Source organism: Callorhinchus milii, unplaced genomic scaffold (assembly GCF_018977255.1).
Source record: "Callorhinchus milii isolate IMCB2004 unplaced genomic scaffold, IMCB_Cmil_1.0 Scaffold3, whole genome shotgun sequence".
Taxonomy (NCBI): Eukaryota; Metazoa; Chordata; class Chondrichthyes; order Chimaeriformes; family Callorhinchidae; genus Callorhinchus; species Callorhinchus milii.
The window spans coordinates 90,120,863-90,146,973 of record NW_024704744.1 but is presented as its reverse complement, the minus strand read 5'-3'; the positions used below and the strand labels follow the sequence as shown (position 1 = coordinate 90,146,973).

The following is a 26,111-nucleotide window of genomic DNA, read 5'->3' as shown; positions in this document are numbered from 1 at the left end:
ACCGTGCAGTCAAATCAGTTGCAAATTAGAACCAACAAAATACATCAAAGTATAAAAGCATCCCTCCAGTTAGCATACTGATACTACAGGCCTGGGCCAGATTAACCAACAAAGCAGGTAAACCATAGTTTAGGGCCCTTGGAGGTCTGAGGGGCCCCGGCTTTAATTGACGCCTTTACCTTCTGGCTCCACTGTTGGATACTCCTTTCAAAGTAAATTGACAATTAACAAAAGGGACATTAAGAAGAAGAGCAGGAAGTACAACAGGACACTGGGAGTATGACAGAGAGTGTGGTTATAGAGTGGTAGATTATTAGAGTTTGGATTGACAAATAAAGAAGATACTAACACAGCCTTGATTTGGATTGAGTTAAATTACACCCACCTCATTCCATTGTTCTCTGCTATGAGTCTGTGCGGTGTATGGGAAAGAGGATGGAGCTTGAAATAGGAATCACACTTCCAGCCCTACCCATTTTGCTGTCAGCGTTGCCTGGTACAGCTGGTGAGAAAAGCGGGGCTGGAGATGCCAGTCATATCTCCAGGTGGTCATCCCAGGTCAAGTCAGGGACAGCTGGAGAGCAGGAGCCATGTCCAACAATAATAGAGCTTAGGTGAAAGCAGTAGCCAATTTTGCCACAGCAAATCATACAAGGCTGCAGGCTTCACCCTAAATTTGGAAATTGGATGAAACGTGGGCCGTAAGAAGCTTTGCAAATATTTGTGAACAATGACCTGTAATACTGTGAGGGTATCACTCTGACTGGAATAATATTCCTAACATAGAAAGCCATGTGAGCCAAAGAAAGCTGATCTCTAACTGTTATCTACTGAACAGGAAGCAAATCTAAACATTGCCTTCAGAGTTGATACTCACGAGGGTTAGACGCAGTGCTACAGATTGCTGTGGTAGGCACTAAATCTCCTGAGATTAATTAGACGTGGAACCACAGAAATGTACTACACTGTAGGAGGCCATTTAGTCAATTGTTTTATGTCGGCGTTTGCTCCTTCAAGAACATGTCCATCCTAGTCCCAATTGCCTTTCCTCTTTCCCGTTCCTCAATAAATGTACTGGGAATGTACAGAAAATATTGTACAACATATTCAAATAGTAGAGTCCTGTGGCTAACTGGTTAGAGCACTCGCTTCACAAGCGAGACGACCTGGGTTCGATTCCCAGCAGTGTGAAACGTTGGCCAAGTTTTCTTACTATACAATCCTCTGTTCACCTAGCAGTAAACAGTCAGTTGGCAGATCGCTTTTCTGGGGGTGATAATCCCTTCCAAAAAATCAATGATAATAATTCGGTCACTTAATCCATGACTGTTTGAGGGACACTGCTGCCGCGTTTCACCCACAAAATATAGAGTCAATTCACGTCACAGTATATTCTGTGAAGCACTTTGGGATGTCTTGAAGATGTGATAAGTCGCTATTTCAAATGCAAGGATTGTTAAATTATTTTATGTTCATAGCTAGGTAGCGAGCTGTGTAAAGAATCAACAAGTGTCAACCGGCCAGTCAAGGAACCTCGGCGTTCTGTTCGACCCTGAGCTGTCCTTTCTTCCTCATATCCACGCCACAACTGGCACCACCTTCCATCACCTCAGAAACATCGCCAGACTACGGCACTACCTCACCCCTCACGCGGCTGAAACTCTGGTCCACGCCTTTATCACCTCGAGGCTGGACTATGGGAACTCTCTCCTCGTCGGCCTTCCCGGCACCTCCCTCCACAAGCTGCAGGTCATTCAGAACTCTGCAGCTCGTGTACTGTCCCGCACCAGGCTTCGGGACCACATCACTCCCACCCTCGCTCGCCTCCACTGGCTCCCCATCCCCCAGAGGATCGAATTCAAGATCCTCATCCTCACCTACAAGGCCATTCACGGCCTTGCTCCCTCCTACCTCTCCGATCTACTATCCCCCTACTTACCTACCCGTACCCTCCGTTCCTCTGGCTCCGGTCTGCTCCACATCCCCCGCCCCAACCGCCCTACCATGGGTGGCCGGGCCTTCAGCCTCTCAGCCCCGAGGCTCTGGAACTCCATCCCCCAGTGCCTTTGCCTTGCTTCCTCCTTCAAGGCCGATCTCAAGACCCTTCTCTTTGACCGTGCCTTCAGCTCCCCTCTCGACTCTCTACCCCCTTCTCGCTCCCTCCCTTCCCTCCCCTCACCCTGACCATTTCCCCCCTGCTCAGGTCCCGACCCAACTGTCCAGCACCTTGGGACGTCCTCCCGACGTGAAAGGCGCTCTATAAATGAAACCTTGTTGTTGTTGTTGTTGTCCTCTTTTGGATGCCAGTACTTTCGGATTTGTCAAAAAATGAAACATAGTGGTAAGTGTTTAATGCATGGATTTTTTAAGTTTTTGGATAACATCCCGTAATGGAGTAGAAATGGCAATACATTAAAGATAGACTGTAATTTGAAAGGGCAGCTATTGTAATTGTCTGGAGATGGTGTCAGAACATCCTACATATTGAAGTGATAATCAGAGACAACAAAGGTTTGAGTATAAGAGTTGAGGGAAAAGGTTAAGTCACCTTTGGCCGTTTTGTCACGCCAAATTTGCCAATGGACAAATAATAATAATAATCCTTGCATTTGATATAGCGCCTTATCATGTCTTCAAGACGTCTCAAAACACTTCACAGAATGTACTATAAAGTGAATTGACGTTTTGTGGGCAAAACGCAGCAGCCAATTGCACACAGCGATATCCCACAAACAGTTGTGGATTGAGTGACCAAATTATTATTATATATTTTTTTGAAGGGAAAAACACTCCACCAATTGATTAACAACCAGGTTCCTACTTACTGCTAGGTAAACAGAGATGTGTGGAGCAAGGAAACTTGCCTAACGTTTCACCTTGCCTGGGAATTGAACCCGGGTCCTCTCGCTAGTGAGGCGAGTTCTCTAACCACTAAGCTACAGGAGGTCAGTCTCTGAACTAAACTAACCAAACTGAATATTTATAATTCTTCATCAAACCGCAACCCAACAAGTATTTCCAACATGCCCCGACTGTCACTTTGTGGGATTCTAGGGCCAAACATCACTCAATAAAACTACAGCAAATGGGCTGACCAACACTGACTGACTCACTGACAGGCAGGACACCATCACACACATCAAACGCATCCTCCTCACATCCCCCTGAGGTGGGAGGGAAGTTAAGCAAGGTGTCCTCGGAGCTGAGATAGTTCCCAGATAATATGCTTGGCAAAGGAATTTCAGAATCAAGTCAACCCTCTGTGATGGTCTCCAGTCCAATTCCTGAGCTTGGCAGGTCATCAGGACTCCAGGGCACTGCTGATGACAGCACAGCCAGCCTGGCTCATCAGCAGAACAAGGAGCAGCAGATGAGTCACTGGGAGCAGACATAGGATAGGATGGTCCGAGCTGGACAAGCAGTGGGAAGCTTGCCAGACAGTATCTCAATGGCAAGCTATGTGGTTTTAACCTGGTTAGACTCCAGCAGTTACCCAAATGTGCACTCTGGGGTTCCCAAGCCTTGGCTCTTGCCAACTTGTGCCTAATATTCTCTGGAATTAGGTAAGTAAGGTGTTTCCTTCCAAGGAAAGAATGTCACTCAATAAATTCCCATGTGTAGGTGGCACACATACTTGGAACTCTCAGCCTGGTTCAGATACTCTTAAGCACACTGATGGTCTTCCACATACACCACCTGGCTGACCCAAAAACATCACATCAAACTGCAATTGTGATGGTCGTCAATGTTCCCAAAGAAAAAGATGCAAAAAATTGAAAATTGCCTTTTGTAAACCCCACAGGAAAAATTACAGAAGATAAGGGTTGGATAATTGGCAGTGAGTGTAAAGTACCAATCTCATTGGGAAGTTGATACAGAGGTTAAGAACTATTTATTATAACAGGCAATTGCATTTCGCACACAATCTCAGGTATCCATTCCCTCTATATTGCACCTGTGATAAAAAATTATTCTTGCATTTGATGTAGCGCCTTATCATGTCCAAACACTTCAAAGAGTTTGATTATAAAGTGGAGTTGCTACGTATTTGCAGGCAATTTGCATGCAGCATTATCCCATAAACAGCCTTGAAGTCAATGAACATTTTTTTATCTGGGAGTTTGTTGCCGAGGACATCAGGAGAAACTCAACTTCTCTTTTGGAGTAGTGCCAATAGATCTTGAACGAGCAGACAGACAAGACCTAAGTTAACATCTCAGCCAAAGGACAGTACCTCTGACCATACAATGCTCCCCCTAGCACTGCACTGGAGTGACAAACTAGGCTGGGAGCTCTAAGTCTGTGGGTCCATGGGGCTTCAACTCACAACTATTTGACTCAGAGGTGAGAGTGCTATCGACTGAGCCAGACTGAGACATTTTATTTGCAATATGTTGATATGTGAATGCCATGAGTTTGTTTGACCTTGCTGACCATTATTTTTCTCCAGAACTCCATTAGAGCCTTGTATTCAATAATAGGTATTTTGGGTTCTTTAACACTTCCTTTGTTATGAACTGTACATCTTCCTGTACTTTGTCTTCAAGACCTACCTCTTTGCCTGCATTTTTGGTCATTGTTCCCCTATTCCTTCAGCTCCAACCCCCAGCTCGGGTTGTAAACAGTGTTCGCAAACAACCAGCAGTGCAAACAACAATAACTTGCATTTATAAAGCTCCCTTCAAGTGGACTAGCGTCTTGTGATGTGTGCAGCACTTTAGGACATCCTCCCAACATGAAAAGCATGGTATAATTGTAAATTGTATTGCAACACAATAGGTACACATCACTCCAAAGCACACCCTCTTTGGCAGTGGAGTCCTGTAGCTCAGTGGTTAGAATACTCGCCTCGCAAGCGAGAGGACCTGGTTTCGATTCCAGTTGGGCACATTTCCTTACTCCACACACCACTGTTTGCCTAGCAGTAAGTAGGAACCCGGTTGTTAGTTGATTGGCGGATCAGTTTCCCTTCAAAATAAATTAACTAATAATGATAATAATTTGATCACTCAATCCACAATTGTATGTGGGACACTTGTATGTGGGACAATTGTATGTGCCGCGTTTCGCCCACAAAATATATATATAAAAAAATATACTTCACAGTATATTCTGTCTATTTCCAGATAGAGAACTCTCAGAGGAAAGACTGAGCATCTATCAGTCAGTAAGTGATCACTTCCGTTAGGACTGAAATAACATTCACATTTCAAATGTAATTTGTGCCCTCAGAACATTGCTCTTTCCCATGGCAAACGCCCAGCCTGATGTGGCTTGGGAATAGAAGCAGCACACATATGTCAGACATTTTGAAATTAATTAGTTGGATTCACTTTGGTTCAATTGGTGAATAAGGCACTCGTTTCCTTGAGAACAGTACAAACCATTATTTAGAAAATAACGTAATTTAGAAAAAATAATTTTACAAAGTTTGGTAACTACTGTACAACAACAATTTGCATTTATATTGCGCCTTTCGTGCCAAAGTCCTAAAGGGTAGGGTGGTCCTAGCTGGACAAGCAGTGGGAAAGCTTGCCAGACAGTACTCTCAATGGCAAACTATGTTCTTTTTGCTGGTTAGACCTCAGCAGTTACCCCAATGCACACTCTGGGCTCCCCAAGCCTTGGTTCTTCCCAATTTATGCCTAATAATCTATGGGCAAGCAGGGTGGGTTCTTCTTCCATTGTTTAAATCTAAGAGCCATACTCCAGATGGAAACAGACAAGTGTATCAAAGATAGAGGTTTGAAGAGGTGGGATCGAATTAACGCCTAGCTCTGAGAACCAGTGTAGTCTTGATGAGACAAATGGCCTCCTTCTGTGGTGTAGACTTCCATGATTCTATTTAATGAAAAAAACACTGATTTCATTGTCCATTCCTGATATCAAGTTTCTAATTGTAAAGTGTAGTGACTGTGTACTTGTAGGCAAATGCGGCAGCCAATTTGCACATAGCAATGTCCCACAGGCAGCTGTATAGCGAATGACCAATTTTATCTGGCTTGATGGCCAGGAAACCAGGAGAAATACTCTCCTCTTTCCCAATAACAGCACAGAAATGTTAATGTCCATCTGAACATGCACAGACTGTATCTTGATATAACATTTATTTCAATTCTGCTGCTGCTCTCACACTCTGGTTACTGTGCCCTGGTTACTGACCCACCCGCCAGTGGAAACAGTTTCTCCCTATCTGCTCCATCAAAACTTCTCATAATTTTGAATACCTCTATTAAATCTTGCTTTAAACTTCTCTGCTCTAAGGAGAACAATCCCAGCTTCTCTCGTCTCTCATCCCTGGTACCCTTCTGGTAAATCTCCTCTGCACCCCCTCCGAGGCCTGCCTTGATATCCTTTCTAAAGTGTGGTGCCCAGAATTGGACACAATACTCCAGCTGAGGCCTAAACAATGACTTGTAAAGTTTTAGCAGAATTTCCTCGCTTTTGGACTCTAGGCCTTCATTTATAAAGCCAAGGATGCCATATGCTGTTTTAACAGCTCTATCAACTTGTCCTGCCACCTTCAAAGACCTGTGTGTGTGAACCCCAGGTTCTCGCTGCAAATTTAGAAATTGTATTGAGTTTTCTGAAATCGTCATTAATTGCATTTAAATTGCCTAGGACTGACTTTGGTCACTAAATCCATGTCTGTTTGTAGGACGCTGCTGTGCGCATTTGGCAGCTGCGTTTCGCTCAAAACATATACAGTCAATTCACTTTACAGTATATTCTGTAAAGCGCTTTGAGACGTCTTGAAGATGTGATAAGGCGCTATATCAAATGCAGGGTTTATTATTATTATGATTATTATTATAACTATCAAGTGAATTATTTAGTGTTCATCTTGTTTTAAAAATTGGCCAGGAAATATGTTTATTAAGGAAGGGATTTTGAAGATCACCAAAGCACACTGTCAAACCCTGCAATGCAGAGAAACTGATGGTTACGTAAGACTGCAGGCCATACTGCGTTGTACCAGCGTTAGTGACCAACACAGATTTTACCCTCGAACGTTAGTGAGTCACAATAACAGTGAGCTTTTTCTTTGACTAAGAAAAGCAGGAAACAGTTTGTGGATTGGACATTCTAACTGCTTTGAGGCCTAATATTTCGTTAGCGTATGCAGAAAAATCTGAAATAAGTTGTGCTTGAGTAACAATGAGTCAGTACGTCTGGAGGTCCCATGCATTCAAGGTTTGGACTCATAGAGGTTTACACACACAAGAAGGCCATTTGGCCCAGCATGTTTCTGCTGCTCGTTGAAGAGCAATCCTTTAAGTCCATTTACCTGCCCTTTCCCCACACCCTGTAGGTTACTTCTTTTCAGATATCTATTCCATTCTCAAAAACTGCTCCTGAAAGAACATTCTATATCCTAACAACAACAACAGCTTGTATATGTTTTGTGCCCTCCATACAGAGTAGTGTCATAGCGTTCATGACTATAACACCCATTTCTCTTTTGTTAGTACAAAATTAATTTGCTATTCTATCTGCAAGATGTCCCACTTTCAATCTCCTAATTTGCAACTTAAGATCTAACATTCTGGTCTGAAGGTTAGCAAAGAGATGGGAGTTCTGTAGTTTAGTGGTTAGAGATTTATTGGTGCAAATGGCTGCCTCATTTGCCTATGAAAACATTTGCGACACTTGACAGTAATTCTTTTTGAAGTGCTTTTCTTTGCAATAAAGGGCAATAAAAAATGCATGTTCTTTATTATTTACAGATCAGTAGTGCACTAGTTTGCTGCTGTTATACCTCTGCGATCTCCTCAAGCCCTACTGACCAGTCCTCTCCCTCCATTCAGCGGGGACTGGCCTGCTTCACATCCCCTGACCCACCCGCACCATCAAGAGTGGTCAGGCTTCCAGCCTCTATACCCTCCCCTCTCCAACTCCATCACTGAGAGCCATGATTTGCCCGTTCCCTCGTGTCTTTCAAAGCCCATTTTGAGACCTTCCTCTTTGACTCTGCTTTTGGTCATCTTCCCCTCCCACCTCAACTCTCAACCCCAGCTCAAGTGGAAACTCTGGACTGTCCAGCACCTTAGGACAGTCCTGAACTTGTGAAAGGCATGACATACATATAAATTTACCTAGAGAGGAGAGTAGAGGGGAGGGGAGGTGTGTGGAGGACAGAAGAGGAGAAGAGAGAAGGATGGCGAGGGCAGGAGAGGGGAGGAGAGGAGTGGGGTGGTGAGGGCAGGAGAGGAGAGGGAAGGAGATGAATATACTGTTATTACATCAAAGCATAATGTGAAATAACACCAATTATTACACCCTTGAAGTCAGGTGCACTACTTTTTGGAAGTTTTTCTTGGAGAAATAGTTTACATAAAAGGCGCTATATAATTGTATATATAAAGTCTGAAACTTCTCCCAGAGTGAAAGGCATAAAACGTATAAAATGTAAAACTTATTCTATAATAGTTATTCTAGTTATTCACCCACAAAATATAGTCATTTCACTTTACAGTATATTCTGTGAAGTGCTTTGAGACGTCTCAATGACATTATAAGGCGCTACTTCAAATGCAAGGATTATTATTATTTTGAATGTAAGTCATAGAATATTACAGCACAGAAGGAGGCCATTCAGCCTAGGAGCCTAGGACTCCACTGTAGGATTGACGATAGGGTGGGATACTGAGAATGAATTGACATCTTGCTCTCAGAGCTAGTGCAGACTCGAAGGGCTAAATGCCTCTTTCTATCTGTGAATTTCTATGCTTGTATAATAATGAAGATGATGAGGTTTGAACACTGCTCTGTGCTGAGTGAAGTCAGTCTCTGCCAGTGTGGAGATTCTGGTAATTATTCTCAGAATCCTGGCGGAGGGAAGTTTCTATCTCCTGTTGCCATCATCAGTGCTTTGGGATGTCCTCCCAATGGGAAAGGCGCTATGTTTGTATAAAACAAGAATAACTTGCATTTATTCAGCGCCCGTCGCACATTGCTGAGTCCTAGAGCGCTTGACAGTGCCGGAGCACGACGTTGAGCAGGGGGGAAGGTGAATGTAGGGATGGTCGAAGAGGAAGGTCTTCAGGCGTGATCTGAAGATGGAAAAGGAAGGATTAAGGTGGATAGAGGAGGAGTGTTCTAGAGTTTCAGGGCATAGTAGATGACAGAGCGGCCACCAATGGTGGAATGGAGGACACAAGGGACACGCAGGAGCCCGGAGCCAGTTGAGTGGAGGTAGCAGGTAGTGGGTTGCCTCTTCCTTCCCCATTTTAGGCTTGTGCCTGAAGATGTTCTTCTTCAACTGAGCCTACAGTCACTTCCCCTCTCTCCCGGCTTGGCGTCGTGCTGAGCAACCGTCAAATGCTCTGGAACGCTACCATTTCTGAGGGTGCTGTGTCAGTTCAAGTTGTTGTTTTAAAATTTAGGATTGTCCAGCAGGTTGGAGAGGTAGGGAGGTACCAGGGCATGAAGGGATTTAAAAACAAGTGTAAGGATCTTGAGATTGATCCGTTTGCTGATAGGAAGCCAGTGGAGCCTGGCAAGGACTGATGTGATGGAGGTACGGAGTTTAGTACGGGTGAGCAAAACAAAATAATCTTGCAGGCTCAACCAACTGCTTTCTCCTGAAATATTGAAGTTGTGCTCAAGGTCAGAACCGCAACCCAGCAACAGGTTCAGCCCACTGTGTTTTGATGGTAGATCACTGCAGGAAACACCATAGGTCAATCCTGTCTCACCATCCCAACGCTCACAAACTGATTGAAATGATTTCCAGATAAGTCATCTTTTTTCCATTGTTGTGAAATGTGCCTCACAGGATCTATGCAAACATGGGAAGTCCTTTCAACTTTTCCAAGGTCTTTCAACTATTCCTTGCTCTGTGGCATTCTGTGAGTAAACTAAAACTGTGATCTTACTACATTCTAGGCGCAATTGGCTGCCAAGTTTCGCCGACAAAATACACAGTGACTCCACTTTACAATATATTCTTTGAAGCAATTTGAGACATCTCGAAGACGTGATAAGGTGCTGTATCAAATGCAGAAATCACAGGCTGTGACATTCTAGAAACTCCATTGGCTGAAAATAATTGACCATTACAGCTGATCTGTATTTTATGATGTGGGAACCACATCAGAATGATCAGTGAAGAAAGTTTTTAAAGTAAAGAAATAATAATAATAATCCTTGAATTTGATATCACGTCTTCGACACGTCTCAAAGAGCTTCGCAGAATATACCATAAATTGGATTGACTGTATACTGTATGAGCGAAATATAACTTAAATGTTAAAGTAGAAAATCGGTAACATACTGTGCAGAAATATCACATCATAATTTCCACTCCAAAGCACCGCATTGCTGACTTGTGTAACACTGACCTTCTCAAACATTTACACTACATTACACCTCAACAACCTCCAACAGAAGTCTAACAGCTTTTTTCCTAGATCAATAGCACAGTACCTAACGTGTATTAATTATTACATGTATTATAAATATCAAAAATGTACAGGACTCTGACTCCAATTGTATTCAATTGTACTAAATGCAAGGATCATTATATTATTTTAAAAAATTATTATATCACTCAAAAAAAATAATAATCTGGTCACTCAATCCATGGGTGTTTGTGGGACACTGCTGTGTGTAATTGGCCGTGTGTCGCCCACAAAATATGCAGTCAATTCACTTTACAATATATTGTATGAAGCGCTTTGAGACATCTCGAAGACATGGTGAGGCGCTTTTCAAATGCGAGGATTATTATTATTATTATTTAATTCCTCAAAATATCATTAAGAATTTACAGTTATATCTCAACCAGGTAATTGGGTGCAGGAGTCATTATGTAATAAATATTAATAATATTTGATACACTGCCTCACAGCACTGCACAGCCAATTGCCTTCAAATGTGTATTTTGATGCAAACCCAACAGGCAATTTGTATACAACAATAACAACAACTAGCATATGTATATCGCCCTTCAGAACGCTTGACAGTGGCGGAGTTTGACACCGTGCCGGGGGAGAGGGAGGGGACCGTAAGCACGATCAAAAAGGAAACTCTTTAGGCGTGATCTGAAGGTGAGGAGGGAGGAAGCAAGGTGGAGGGATTGAGGGAGAGAGTTCCAGAGTTTTGGGGCATAGTGGCAGAAGGCACGGCCACCGATGGTGGAGCGGAGGGAATTTGGCTGTCGCATTTGTCTAAAATCACGTGAAGGATTTTTTGAGATTTTTTTCTGTCCCTGAATCCACGACAGTTTGTGGGACGCTGCTGTGTGCAATTGGCTGCCGCATTTCACCCACAAAAGATACAGTCAATTAACTTTACAGTATATTCTGTGAAGTGCTTTGAGACTTCTCAAAGACATAATAAGGCGCTACTTCAAATGCAAAGATTATTATTATTTTGAAAGAAAGTCATAGAATATTACAGCACAGAAGCAGGCCATTCGGCCTATCATGCCTGTGCCTTTAGTCAATGCAATTTAAATGCGATTAATGACGACTTCAGAAATCTCAAAACAATTTCTAAATTTGATGCATATCCAATTTATGGATATGTTTGTGGAGGAGTTGTTGGACTAATTGGGAGCCGTCAAATTTATTTTAACCCTGGACTTGACCAAAGGGCTTGGGAAAATTCCTTTAGCTGAGCAGTCGCCACCCAGTTTGCCACACAGTTTGGGCTGTACCACTTCACAACCAACACTTTGGACTCCATCTCATTTTATTCTCCAATGAAGTTTGTCCTTTCTGTTCTAAGAATTATTCTAAGCCATCTCTCTCTCAGTTCCAGTTTATTATGTTTGCATTCCTAAATATTACCTTTATTTAATCGCTCTTTCTGTAAATTAACTTAGCTCAACCTAACATTGGCAAATCAGAAAGACTTGTGTTTAATTGGAATTATTATTAGTACTATATTATACTAAAGAGCCAGTTACCCAGACCAACCAGAAAACAAAATAGGAAACTGATATTTCTTATTTACTAAGGGAAACGTCATAAGAGAAGATGGGAAACAAACATGATTAAGCAGCTGTAGAAATTGAGAAGCTGGACTGAAGGCAAGCTTCTCTCTTTTCTCTTTCTGATGAATACAGTTGTTTGAAAGATGTGAACGTCCTCAAGGGTTGATAAGAAACCTTGTATTCGATAGCAAATGAACCTGGGTCCATCTGATTAAAGTCAAAGCTTTGACACCTTGTGCAGGTGCTATTCAAAATGCAAACATGATTTCAAATAAGCAGTCAAAGGAAAATAAGGAGAAAAAAAGATATCTAAGAATGCTTTGTGTTTTGGAAGTGGTTTAGGATCCCTTATTTTGAGGAACAGAGGGCCCTTTATATCACAGGCAGAAGGTAGCTCATCTCCAAATAACCAACTGATGAGCCAAACTGATCAATTTCAAGATCCTCACACTCGTTTTCAAATCCCTTCATGCCCTGGCACCTCCCTACCTCTCCGACCCGCTTACCCCCCAACCCGCTACCCGTTGTTTCCACTCAATTGGCTCCGGCCTTCTGCATGTATCTCGTATCCTCCATTCCACCATCATCGGCCGCGCTTTCAGCCAATACACCCTGAAACTGTGGAACACTCTTCCGTCCGTCTTGTCACTTCCTTCCTCATCTTCAGGTCATGTCTGAAAACCTTGTCTTTAACCTATGGTCACTTCCCCCTCCCCCTGGCTCGGGGCATGCTCTGCATCAAGTGATCTGGGACACTACCCTGCATGAGGGGTGCTATATAAATGCAAGCTGTTGTTGGTATAATTGAATGTCCACTTCCGCGAGGATATGCCAGCTTTTAGTTGAACTTAGCCAGGCTGACACACACAAAAAGTGACTAAACAAGGCTGACACACGCATTAACTGAGCCAGGCTGACAAACACACAGTGACTGAGCCAGGCTGACACACACACACAGTGACTGAGCCAGGCTGACACACACACACAGTGACTGAGCCAGGCTGACAAACACACAGTGACTGAGCCAGGCTGACACACACACACAGTGACTGAGCCAGGCTGACACACACACAGTGACGGAGCCAGGCTGACACACACACAGTGACTGAGCCAGGCTGACACGCAGTGACTGAACTGAGCCAGGCTGTCACACACACAATGGTCAGCCAGGCTGACACTCACAAGACTGAGCCAGGCTGACACAAAGTGAATGAAAGTTGTAGAATGTTACAGCACAGAAGGAGGCCATTCGGCCTATCATGCCTGTGCCTTTAATCAGTGCAATTTCAATGGAATTAATGACACTTTAGGAAAGTCAATGCAATTTCTAAATTTGATGCATATCTGATGCCCTGGGTGGAGGAGTTGTTGGACTAATTGGGAGCCGCCAACTTTATTTTGACTTTGAACTTGACCAAAGGGTTTTGGCAAATTCCTTTGGCCCAGCAGTCGAAAGAAAAGACTGTGTTCGCCACCCAGTTTGGGCTGTACCACTTCACTACAAGCCCTTTGGACTCCATCTCATTTCATTCTCTAATGAACTTTGTCCTTTCCGTTGTAAGAATTATTCTAAGCCATCTCTCTTTCAGTTCCAGTTTATTATGTTTGTATTCCCAAGTATTACGCTTATCTGGCTTCATTTAATTGCTCTATCTGTAAATAAACTCATCCTAAGTTTGGCAAATCAGAGCGAAGACTTGTGTTTAACTGGAAATTAATCTTTACAGAACACATTATATCCTGTGTAAAAGGGGGACATTTTAGTTCACAGGAAATTTTGCTTGTATCAACTATGTCTGGCCAGGAAAGTTCTGCGAAAGCAATTTATTTTCTATCAGTGATACTGATCTCTCTTCTCTCTCATTTTCTGTACTTCGGACTAAACTGTTAACCTTCCAGTAATTCTTGAATGTTATTTGAACATTGGGTGCCAGTCCATAAGGAATGCACACCAGCTGCCTTCATCTATTTTATTTTTCTGGATACGATGGCAGGACACACAAGCCTTCAAGCCTTGGCCAGTGTCCACTGGATAGGTATCTGGAGAAGACGGGTTTGCAGGGTTATGGGGAGAAAGCTGGTGATTGGGGTTAGTGAAAAAATCTGTCGAAGAGCCGGCACAGACTCGATGGGCAGAATGGCCTCTTTCTGTGCCGTAACATTCTATGAATCTATGAATCTAGATTAGTACCTGGGCTGACTGTGCTGTGATGAGAGGCTACTATACACTGGGATTACTTACATTCCTTAAAGCAGAAGAGGCTACAGGGTAATTTGATTTAGGTATTTAAAATGAGTCAGGAGTCCTGTAGCTTAGTGGTTAGAGCACTCGCATTGCATGCGAGAAGACCTGGGTTTGATTCCCAGGCAAAGCGAAACCTTAAGCAAGTTTTCTTACTCCACGCGCCTGCTTACCGAGCAGTAAGTAGAAACCTGATTGTTAGTCGATTTGCAGGTCGCTTTTCTGGGGAGAATAAGCCTTTACAAAAAAAATAATTTGTTCACTCAATCCACGACTGTTTGTGGGTCACTGCTGTGCGCAATTGGCTGCCGCGTTTCGCCACAAAATATACAGTCAATTTACTTTACAGTATATTCTATGAACTGGCTCTAAGGAGACATGTTTGGCAACAGAATGTCAGAATCAAATCCAGTTCTTGAGCCAGGCAGCTCCACAGTCCTTCAGAGCACTGCTGATGACAGAACAGCTATTAGAAAGCTATTCTCATGGGGACTCCACTAACCTATCAATTGTGTGATGACTTCTTTTTGTTTGTGCTTTATTTTCTGAATTACCAAGTGAGTCTGGCTCATCAACAGGACCTGGAAGGGCAGAGCATTTACTGGGCGTCATCCCACTCATCTCCTGTTAACTCTGCAAGTGAAAGCCTAACGGGTAGGTTGGTCCAAGCTGGACAAGCAGCAGGATAACTTGGCAGACAGAGCTCTAAAGGCAAGCTATGTGGTTTTAGCTGGTTAGACTCCAGCAGTTACCCCAGCGAACACTCTGGGGTCCCCAAAGCTTGGTTTTTGATGCTTGCACCTAATTCTCTCTGGAATTAAGTAAAGAGGATGGGTCCCTCCAGGGAGAGAGCGCATATTCCATTCCAATACACAGGAATTTCTATGTGTAGGATGTGTGGACTCTTCGTCTGGTTTGGTCACAGGTTTCCCCATGTGTAAGACACTCAGCTGACCCAAAAAATAGAAATCATGTTCAAAAAAAATTGTTGGCAGCCTAACAACCTGTAGCACTGATAAAATTCACGACAATTTACAACATTTAGATAGCACCTTTCACATTGGTAGGACTCTACAAAGCGCTTTGCACATCTGGCTGGGCACCCAAACTAAAAGTGGGAGCTGAAGAGGGTGGCCAGGGGAAAGCACGATCAAAGAGGTATATCTGGAATGCCTGATGCCTAAAGTGTGAATGAACGATTTATTTAATTTGGTAATTCAGAAGATAAAGCACGAACAAAAACAAGTCATCACACAATTGCTAGGTTGGTAGAGTCCCCGTGAGGATAACTTTCTAAGCTTGTTGTAACATAAGGTCATAGGTTCAATGCCTTGTAGAGATACTGCATTTTTACCAGTACTAGCAAACAAAGAAGGTCTAATGGCTTTTAACAAAGAATAATGATTTCACCCTTATTACTGGAAAACAAGTAGAAACAACAATAGGCAATTGCAATTATTTATTCAATAGCAGTCTGTAGGATTGAATGCTCGCAGCAATAATTGCTCAAGCTGTGTCAATAAGTGGCACTATGAACTGAGTGATACTTTTCGCACACAGTCAACTGTTAATAGTGTTAACATATAAAACATACTCGTACAATTGCAATACACAGCGGTTATTAAACAATCATTTCTATAATTAATGCTCAAATTATTAGAACTCATACAGGGCATGTGTAATTGAAGTGTTAACTTCACAGAAGTATGTATGTCCTTCACAGCATGTTAGAGCTATTTACTTATATACTGGAAGATAGTTCCAGACGTAATAAACATTTCTTCTGAATACTTCAAGGAAAAGAGGGGTACTGTTTTTAAACGATGGGAGGTTGAGACACCTAATTGTTTTCACCAGTTTCCCTCCATATCTGCTGTCCAGCAAACAAATGATTATACTATAAGGCTATAAGAGTTAATTCTGTGGAGTCCTGTAGCGTATTGGTTAGCGCACTCGCCTCACGAGCGAAAGAACCTGAGTTCGATTCCTGGGCAGGGCAAAACATTGGGCAAGTTTCCTTATTCCACACGCCTCTGTTTACCTAGCAGTAAGTAGGAGCCCGGTTGTTAGGGACTCCTGAGAATCAAACCCAGATGAACTCACTTGCGAGGCGAGTGCTCTAACCACTAAACTACAGAATCACAGAAATGTTTCAGACTCCTGGGAGACAAAAAGAAAACTCAATAAATATAATTATTGCAAAGTAAAAAATTGATCATTTGATAAAGTGATCTATCTCACAGTATTCTCCAGGGTCACGCTTTGAATGTTTCAGAGTCAAGAGACCACAAACTGCACCATTTCCTCTCACCAGCAGTCTGACTGCAGCCCAGACATCACCTGGTATACGGCCAAACACAATATGGTAATTGATACTTGATCACAACATTGGTTGAGTTGAAGAAGACCCTTCTGCCCATCAGATCTCATCTCTCCAGAACACCTACCCTACCGACACCCCATCACAGCATCCAGCTGCTTTTTAAACAAGTCCTAGTGTCCTGGCCTTAATCCCACTTCCTGGTTACCTGCTCCTGTCATTAATTACCCTCTGGGTAAAGAAACACTTCCTGGTGTCTGTCCTGAAATTGCCTTTTACAGCTTTCACAGACACGATGGGTCGAATGGTATCCTTCTGTGCTGTATAATTCTATGATTCTAATATAATAAATAATAATAATCCTTGCATTTAATATAGCACTTTTCACATCTTCTAGACGTCTCAAAGCACTTCACAGAATACTGAAAATTGAATTGATTGTATAAGATTCTATGATCTCTCTGAGATCTGGAGGAATAAGATCTGATGAGTTAGAGGACCAGGTGGGTCAGTCACCCAGGCCAATTGTGTGATCTTGTGAAGAAAGATATTAAGGCCGCAGGTGGGTGGTGGTTTAGGAGGTTTACGAGAATGATCCCAGCAATTAGTAGCTTTTGTTATGAAGAGAGACTGGAGAAGTTGGGTCTGTTGGAGCAGAGAGATTGAGAGGGGGTCTGTGCTTCCATCAGCAGTGCCCTGGAGTACTGCGGATCTGTTTGGCTCAGGTAACGACCATAGAAAGCTGGCTCGACTCTGACATTCTTTTGCCAAGCATGTTTTATATATATATTATATGTCACCTTGGAACCAGTTCAGTTCCAGTGCTTCAAGCTAACCAATTTATCAAAGTCTTAACAGACTTAGCTTGTGCCCCCTGACCTTGTAGAGTGGATTCTAAAACTATTTTACAAGGTTTATATCATATGCACCAACCTAGAAATACTACGGTCCCTTAGCTTAGTTTTAGATCACTCGCCTCGCAAACGAGAGGACCTCAGTTCCCGAGCAGGAAAAATCCTTAGGCAAGTTTGCTTACTCCACACTCCCCTGTTTACCTAGCATTAAGTAGGAACCCAGTTGTTAGTCAATTGGTGGATCGTTTTCCAGGGGGTAATAATCCCTCAAAAAAAATGTCACTCAATCCACTATTGTTTGTGGGATATTTCTAGTGCCCAATTGGCTGCCACGTTTCGCCTACAAAATACACAATATATTCTGTGAAGCGTTTTGAGACATATCATTGACGTGATAGGCGCTATATGAAATGCAAGGATTATTAGTATAGAAATCTTAACTTAGTATCACAATAATTAAAATGTTGGAATTCATTTTAATGGTTCTTTGATATTTATTATTCAATTTTAGTAATAATCATCCTTGCATGTTTGTGGTCGAAACACTTCAAGGCGCTTCTCAGGATTTACTATAAAGTGTAGTGACTATGTATTTGTAGGCAAATGCTGCAGCCAAATTTGCACACAGCAACATCGTACAAACAGCCATGAAGTGAATGAACAATTTTATTTTGTGGATTGTTGGCCCAGGACACTGGGAGAGAGAAACTCCCTTCTCTTTTCAAATAGTGCCACAGGATCTTTAACATCCACCTGAACAGGAACACAGAACCTCAGTTTAAGGACAGCACCTCTGACAATGCAGAGCTCCCCCAGCATGGCATTGGAGTGTCAGCCTAAAGTGTGAGCCAAAGTCCCAACACGGTACTTGAGCCCACAAACTTCTGACTCAGAGGTGAGAGTACGACCAACTGAGCCAGTCTGATGTCCTGAAAGCTAAAACAAAGAGCAAAGTTTATACCTACTTTTGTCCAATTTTGTAAGATGTAAACTAGTGGGAACAGCTGTTGTAAGGCAGCAACTGTGCTGCTGAATTAACTTCAAGCGCTGATTGCGGACTGGAGATCAGTTATTGTGGTAAGAAATCAAAGAATAAAACCTAGAGAATCGGAACAAAAAAGGGGCAAACTGGAAAATAATCAAAAAAAAGTTAGAGAAGAAAGAGTGAGTGATGATTGATCACACAAAAGGTACAAAGAATGGAGTAAAAAAATAAACACAAAGGGAAGGGTCACACTGAATAGAGGGAGAGGAAAGATCTTTTGTTACAGTGAAAAAATGTATTATGGAGAAAAAGCAACAGAGTCACTGTGACCTGTGGAGCGAAGATTCACTAAGACTGGCATTGATTCAGGGAGTTGGAAATGTAAGGCATGCAGAGAGATACTGTCTACTGAACCACGTACAAGAGCTCACAACATTTGGTTATGACTTCCAGTTAGCAATATCTCTCAAGTTCCCCTAGGCATTTTGTTTGTAGGTAGCCTTATACAATAATAATAATCATCACCATCATCATCATCCTTGCATTTGATGCAGCGCCTCATCCCATCTCCTAGACGTCTCAAAGCGCTTCACAGAATATACTGTAAAATGAGTTGACTGTATATTTTGTGGGCGAAATGTGGCAGCCAATTGCACACAGCAGTGTCCCACAAACAGTCGTAGATTGAAAATGACCAATTTATTATTGTTTTTGGTTTCTGGAGGGATTATTATCAGGTGTGTGGAGTAAGGAAACTTGCCCAAGGTTTTGCCCTGCCTGGAATTGAACTCAGGTCTCTTGTTTGCAAAGCGAGTGCTCTAACCACTGAGCTACAGGACTCCACACATGATCAGTGAACATCTCCAGTATTATTGTAGCCACTACCAGAATGGCAGAGAGCGAACCAGATGGACGTTCGTCTTTTTTCACCCAGAAGTTTCTCTGTTCCTATGTTCCTTTGTGTGTTGGTTTGGTTTGGTTTGATTCACGCTGAATTGTAACTCACATTTCTGTCCTGGTGTTAGATTCTTGTGACCATATTGCACTGGCTCATTTCTTCACAAGAGAGAAAACGTTGATATTATTATGTTATTACAGTTTAAATCATTCGGTAGAGGTAGTGTCTAAGTGGTTCTCAGTTAAGGGTCAGCCAGACCAATAACATTGGGAAGTTACATATGAATGGAGGCCACGACAGTTTGTAGGACACTGCTGTGCACAATTGGTTGCTGCATTTCGACTATAAAATATACAGTCAATTCTCTTTACAGTATATTCTGTGAAGCACTTTCTGACGTGATAATGTTAAATACAAAGATTATTATTATGATGTTACTTTTCTTAGTATAGTTGAACTTCCTAAAATAGCTACATTTTGCAGGTGGCTGATATCTTGTTCACCAGGTATTTTGGCAAGCCATTTCTGAATAATCTTATTAACAGTTCCAGTTGCATTGATGATTATAGGAACTATGATTGTTATTATTTGTTAGTATTATGTGCAGCCTAGCCCGTCATGATTGTTACCAATCATTTTGGGATAAAAACTAGTTACAATATTCCACAATTTTGCTACATTATTGGCAGATATTTGACTATAGCTGTCAAATAAGGAAGAAAAAATAAGGCACTGAGAAATGGAGTGAAGTTGAGGTGCACAGCCCCATCATCAAGATATACTGTACACAATTACACATGCAGATCAGCCCAGTGTCTGACCCACGTGGAAACCCATCACTGTGATCAGCCAAAATATTTACACATGCAGAAACCCATCACTGTGATCAGTTGAGTATATGGCACATGTGGAAACCCATTACCGTGATCAGCCGAGTGTCTTGACACACAAGGAAACCCATCACCATGATCAACCAGGTGTCTGACACACAAGGAAACCCATCACCATGTTGAAGAGTATCCAAACTAGACTCATCCCAGCAACACATTCTGTGTCTGGAATGGGAATGCACATTCTCATTCCGGATGGACACACTCTGCACACCTTATCCCAGAAAGGATTCGGCACAGGTTGGAAACAGCTAGAATGTCCATTGGAGTAATTGCTGAAGTCTAACCAGCTAAGACCACACAGCTTGCCATTGTGATCGCTGTCTGTCAAGCTTCCCACTACTTGTCCAGTTCGGACTACCCCACCCATTAGGGCTTTGCCTTTGAGGCACCTCAAAGTGCTTCACAGAATATACTATAAACTCAATCGTCTGTATATTTTGGGGACGAAACATGACAGCCAATTGTGCACAACAGTGTCCCACAAATACTGAGCAAGGCAGAGAGGGAGGTGACCACAGTAATAGTTGTATTGAATGGTTCAAAGAAGGAATATGCATTGAGAAGTGTGAAAGCAGTGTATATTATATATTGTTTTTTACTCTCAGCTGAAACCCAGGTACAAAGACATTCTCAGGAGAAGAGTTCCCTCACATGCTGTCTAGCTCTTACACTCTGCACAACTCTGCAGGGCCTACAGTAAATTAATCAATCCAGAACTCAAACTAACTTTGACAAATAGCACCTTCAGCGCTACTGCTCTGCATGACGCCATAAGGCGCTATACAAATGTAATTTTGTTGTTGTTGTTGTTGATAGCTGATTTCAAATGAGTAATTACTTGTTTGTTTTCAGCCCAGTCCTCACCAGAAAGATTAATTTAATTGGGAGAGGGGTGAAGAAAGAGAAGCAAGAGAGAGGGGACGTCACATGATAGTCTACAAAGAGAAAGCGAAAAGCAGTCGGTGACAAAAGGCAGAATATTTCTAAAATCATCTTTGAGCATTTGCAATCTTCATGTAAAATCTGACGTACACTTAACTTTAAATAAGTCAAGTTTGCCACAGCTCATACTATGCATAAGTCACATTAAATGTTATGGTCCCAACTGACTTATGTGAGTTTTATTGTATTAAAGTTACATTAAAGTATAAGTAATAATCCTTGTATTTGATACAGCGTCTTATCACATCATCGAGACGTCTCAAAGCGCTTTACAGAATGTTTTGTAAAGTGAATTGACTGCATATTTTGTGGGCAAAACATGGCAGCCAATTGCGCACAGCAGTGTCCCACAAACAGTCGTGGATTGAGTGACCAATTTATTATTTATTTATTTTATTTCTTAAAGGAATTATTACCCCCAGAAAAGCGATCCGCCAATCGACTAACAACCGGGTTCCTAGGTACTGCAAGGTAAACAGAGGCGTATGCAGTAAGAAAAGTTGCCCAACGTTTGGCCCTGCCCGGGAATCGAACCCAGGTCCTCTTGCTTGCGAAGCGAGTGCTCTAACCACTGAGCTAAAGGACTCCACAAGTTATGGCTGTTGTGATGTTCACCACAAAATAAAAGCATGTCAGAAGGAAGTCTCAAAACACTTGACCGGTTATAACGTAAAGTGTACTATTTTACTACACTTGGCCACAAGTGTAGCCCACTGTTTATTTTGTGGACAAATATTGTGATATTTGTCAGTGTTTAAATCAGATAATTGTTTGTCTGAAAACATGAGAGGAATTTCACCTTGGTTTCTGGAGTCAGCCATGTCTGACAGATGTGAAAACCCATCACCATACTTAAAAGTCTCCAAACCAAACTGAGATTTCCCCTGTTGAGATCTGTGACCTGGAACAGCAAGATCCTTTCTTGCATAAAATGCAAAATACTGCAGATACTGGAAATCTGAAACAAAAACAGAGATCGCTGGGAACACTCAGCAGATCAGGCAGCATCTATGGAGAAAGGAAAGCGGGTCGATATTTCGGGTCCATGACCCTTCGAAAGGCCTCCTGACCTTGCCTGACCTGCTGAGTGTTTCCTCTTTTCTTGTAGTGTCACTGATGCTTTGGTTATTATGATTTGTTTTAAGATTTTTTGGGATAGTTCTATTTAGCGTTTGTGTACTGTGTTACTGTGGGATGATGATACCATCTGACAGTAATAATAATCCTTGCATTTGATACAGCACCTTAACACAGCTTCGCGATGTCTCACAGAATATACAGTAAAATGTAGTGACTGTGTATTTTGTGGGCTAAACACGGCAGCCAATTGCGAACAGCAGTGTCCCACAGTCTTGGATTGAGTGACCAAATAATTATTTTTATTTTTTGAAGGGACTATTAGCGCAGGAAAAGCTATCCGCCAATCGACTAATATATATTTGGAGGGATAATGATGTAAAATGGAGAAGTTAACCAGGTAAAAAAAATTGGAATTAAAGCTATCATGTGGAGCCTCTTCCTTCGCTCAGCAAACACTGAGCTGCTTCATGTGCCCTGCTCGATCCACCCTACCATTGCTTCCACTCACTATCTGGAATGTCATCATGGAATCCCTCCAACTCATTCCCTCCGCTCTTTAAAGCACATCTTAAAACATACCTCTTTGACTGTGCTTTTAATTATCTTTCCCCTCGTCAACCCTCACAGCTCTGGTGCGCTTGAGGAAGCCGGCACAGACACGATGGACCAAATGGCTTTATTCTATGTTGTAAATGTCTATAGTTCTATGGATGTTAATGCAGCAGTGTGAAGCGATTTGAAACACACGCCTAATAATAATCCCTCCAAAAACAAAAACAATAATAAATTGGTCACTTTCAATCCACGACTGTTTGTGGGACACTGTTGTGCGCAATTGGCTGCCACGTTTCGCCCACAAACATACGGTCAATTCACTTTACAGTCCATTCTGTGAAGCGCTTTGAGAAGTTGAGAAGACGTGAAAAGCGCTATATCATGCAAGGGCTATTATTATTATTATCTTCCCAAAGTGAAAAGTGAATGTGTAAATGTAAACTATGTATTGAGGTGACGAAAAGCTCTGAGTTAACAATATTTACTCATTTTAACTCAGCTCTCACACGATCATCAACAAAAACAACAAATTACATTTTCACATTGGAGGATGTCCCAAGGATTTGGACCCGAGCTGGGGGTTGGGAACAGGAGTGGTGGAGGGCAGGGAGGGTAGGGGTAGAAAGGTGGCCCAAGGCACAGTCAAAAAGGAGGGTCATGAGGCGTGCCTTGAAAGAGGCAAGGGAGGGAGGGAGCCAGGCGAAGGGACTGTTCCAATAAGGAACAGCTACTCATCCAATAAGATAGACATCAGACATATAATTTAAACTGTTCTGAAAATTAGCAAATAACTACAACTAAAACAGAAGGATCTTTTTAATGTTAATTTTTTCTGACACTAAAAGGAGGTACATATGGTGAGATTTTCCTCTTTCACAAGCTGTCTGTCCCAGTGCCAGGACACAGTCAAGTCTGTTACTAAATTGATGAGGTTATGATAATCCATTCCCTTGTGGCTCAGCTAATTAAAGGTGGCTTCTTTGAATTTATTTTGGCAGCTCCTTGTGATAATTATACATGCAATCCAGAGAGATAAATTATGATTTATATAAAAGAAATGTTGGCACCATCCAATTGTTCCAAAATTGGGAAATATTAAAAACACATCTACTCTAGAATCTACATTCCATCATACATTTGACCTGCCTCAATTCTAATTACACTCATGCTCAGCAGGAAATGGCTTAAGCCAAGATACTTCAGAATTTAGCAACATATGCAGCCTGTTCTAGTTAAGTAATGTAAACATTACGTGAATACAAATCCCATGTAATTTACCCCCAAAGCCAATCGTGGGTATTGTAGTGCATCTTTTATCAGGCACTCAGGTGTCTGAACCCCATCACCAGGTGTCTGACACACGTGGAAACCCATCACCATGATCAGCCGGGCGTCTGACACACGTGGAAACCCATCACTGTGCTTAAGGGTCACCAAAACAATTTGGAGCTCTATATATCCCACCTGCACGATACACCTATATGGCTTGCGATTGAAGGGGGGAAATTTTGAACAAATCTGAGGAAACACTACTTCAGTGAGAGAGTAGTAAACTTATAGAACAGGCTCCCTAGAGACAGTGAAAGCAGAAAATGCCATTTGTTCCAGGAATAAATTAGATACATTTCTGCTAGAAAATAATATCTTGGTCTAATGTTTAAAGTTTGGTACATGACATGTCAAGCGACTGCCAGGATGGTGTAAGACGAAATGGGTGGACCTTGGTCTTCTTTTCCCAGCAAATTCTTATGTTCTTACACATAGAGATACATGTATCTGGAATAGAATGTGTACCTCTCTACCTGGAAAGCTATATGCTGCTTTACTTAATTCTGGGAGAGCATCAGATGCAGATTGGTGAGAGCCAAGGCTTGGGGACTGCCAGGCGTGTCTTCAGATTAACTTCTGTAGCTTAACCAGGTGTAGTACATCTACATGAATGAATTGATCTTACTTTCATGTAACCGTTGGCAGATATCTGTTAAGTGTCCTATAGTGGGAATGTAATCAATACTGTGGCACATAAAAAATACAATGATACAATTCATATGATCCAGCACCACTACAGATGTGACTCAAACACTGGTTGCCAGTTATGAAGACTATATTCACTGCATATTTGGCTCTCCTCCAAAAACACTGACACTGTCTGACGGTTTCCAACATTTGCTCCAGATACAACTGATGTAATCTCTAGCCATTACGAAACTAACAACTGAATCACATCCAGACACAATGCCATTGTAGAAATCAGAATCATCACATTGTTCAGTGAAATAACACCCACTCAGATTGTTGCAGATGTGAATGAATGTAAGATACTTAAAAATAAGGCAAAATAAAAATGATTAATTGACCATATGTTAACCGCCAATTCAGGTTAACCCATTGACAATGCACATTACTGCACCACGACACTGGAACAGCCTCGTCACTTCAAACCTGTCAGTTACATTGGAGGATAATAATAATAATCTTCACATTTGATATAGCGCCTTATAACTGCTTCGAGACGTCTCAAAGTGCTTCACAGAATATATTGTAAAGTAAATTGACTGTATATTTGTGGATAAATTGTTTGTATGGGTTTACATGTAATAATAATGATAATAATAATCCTTACATTTGATATAGCGCCTTCCCATAGGAAACTGTTTGAAAAGTCTGAGATCTCTTGGCAACTAATTGTTTCATAAGATTGTTAGCCAGGACAATGCACCACTCATACCATCTGAGGTTTTGTCATTCTTCAGCTAAAAGACCCCTTTCATGACACAGCCTGAGGACATCCCTACATCTTGGCCATTGGCTGCTCAGAGACAGAATATCTTTTGTTTGTCGGTCCGTGCTGGAATTTGAAAATGCCAAAATAGAAAGTCTGAAAAAAATGTTTGCATGTTGCAGCATTCCCAAATGAGTTTAAAGTCTTTCTGTAATTTCTGCTTTGCCAAGTTGCATAATTTTACTTACGGTTACTATGGATTTTTAATTACGCCCACTTCAGAGACTTTAGAGAATACATCCTGACCAGCCTTTTTATTTGCAAACTCACATAAAACTACCTTAAGTTGACCCTGCATATGACTGTGTAGAAGGCAAAACAATATTGTATCATCAGGCCAGGACTGCTTCTCAGTTGAAGTGAACCGTGACATCAGCCAGCAGTCTCCAGTGAAGCTCTCACGTCTGCTACCTTTCTATTTTGGTTTTTGCCTCGGCATTCTTCAGAAGCCAGAGTCATTGCTATATACTCAAATGGTTGGTTCTTTGCACATCAGAGGCTTTGGGTCTACCACAAAAAAAACTCTAGGCAATCCAAGATTCCTTGAGATAACAATAGTAATAATAATAATCCTTGCATTTGATATAACGCTTTTCATGTCTTCTAGGTGTCTCAAAAC

The 26,111-nt window shown here is 41.9% G+C and overlaps 1 protein-coding gene across 5 annotated transcripts in view; it reads right to left on the bottom strand.

The window, feature by feature from the left end:
• Positions 1 to 26,111, bottom strand: part of LOC103187635 (1-phosphatidylinositol 4,5-bisphosphate phosphodiesterase beta-1) — a 228,872-nt gene that overhangs the window by 188,329 nt on the left and 14,432 nt on the right. The window lies entirely within an intron of this gene.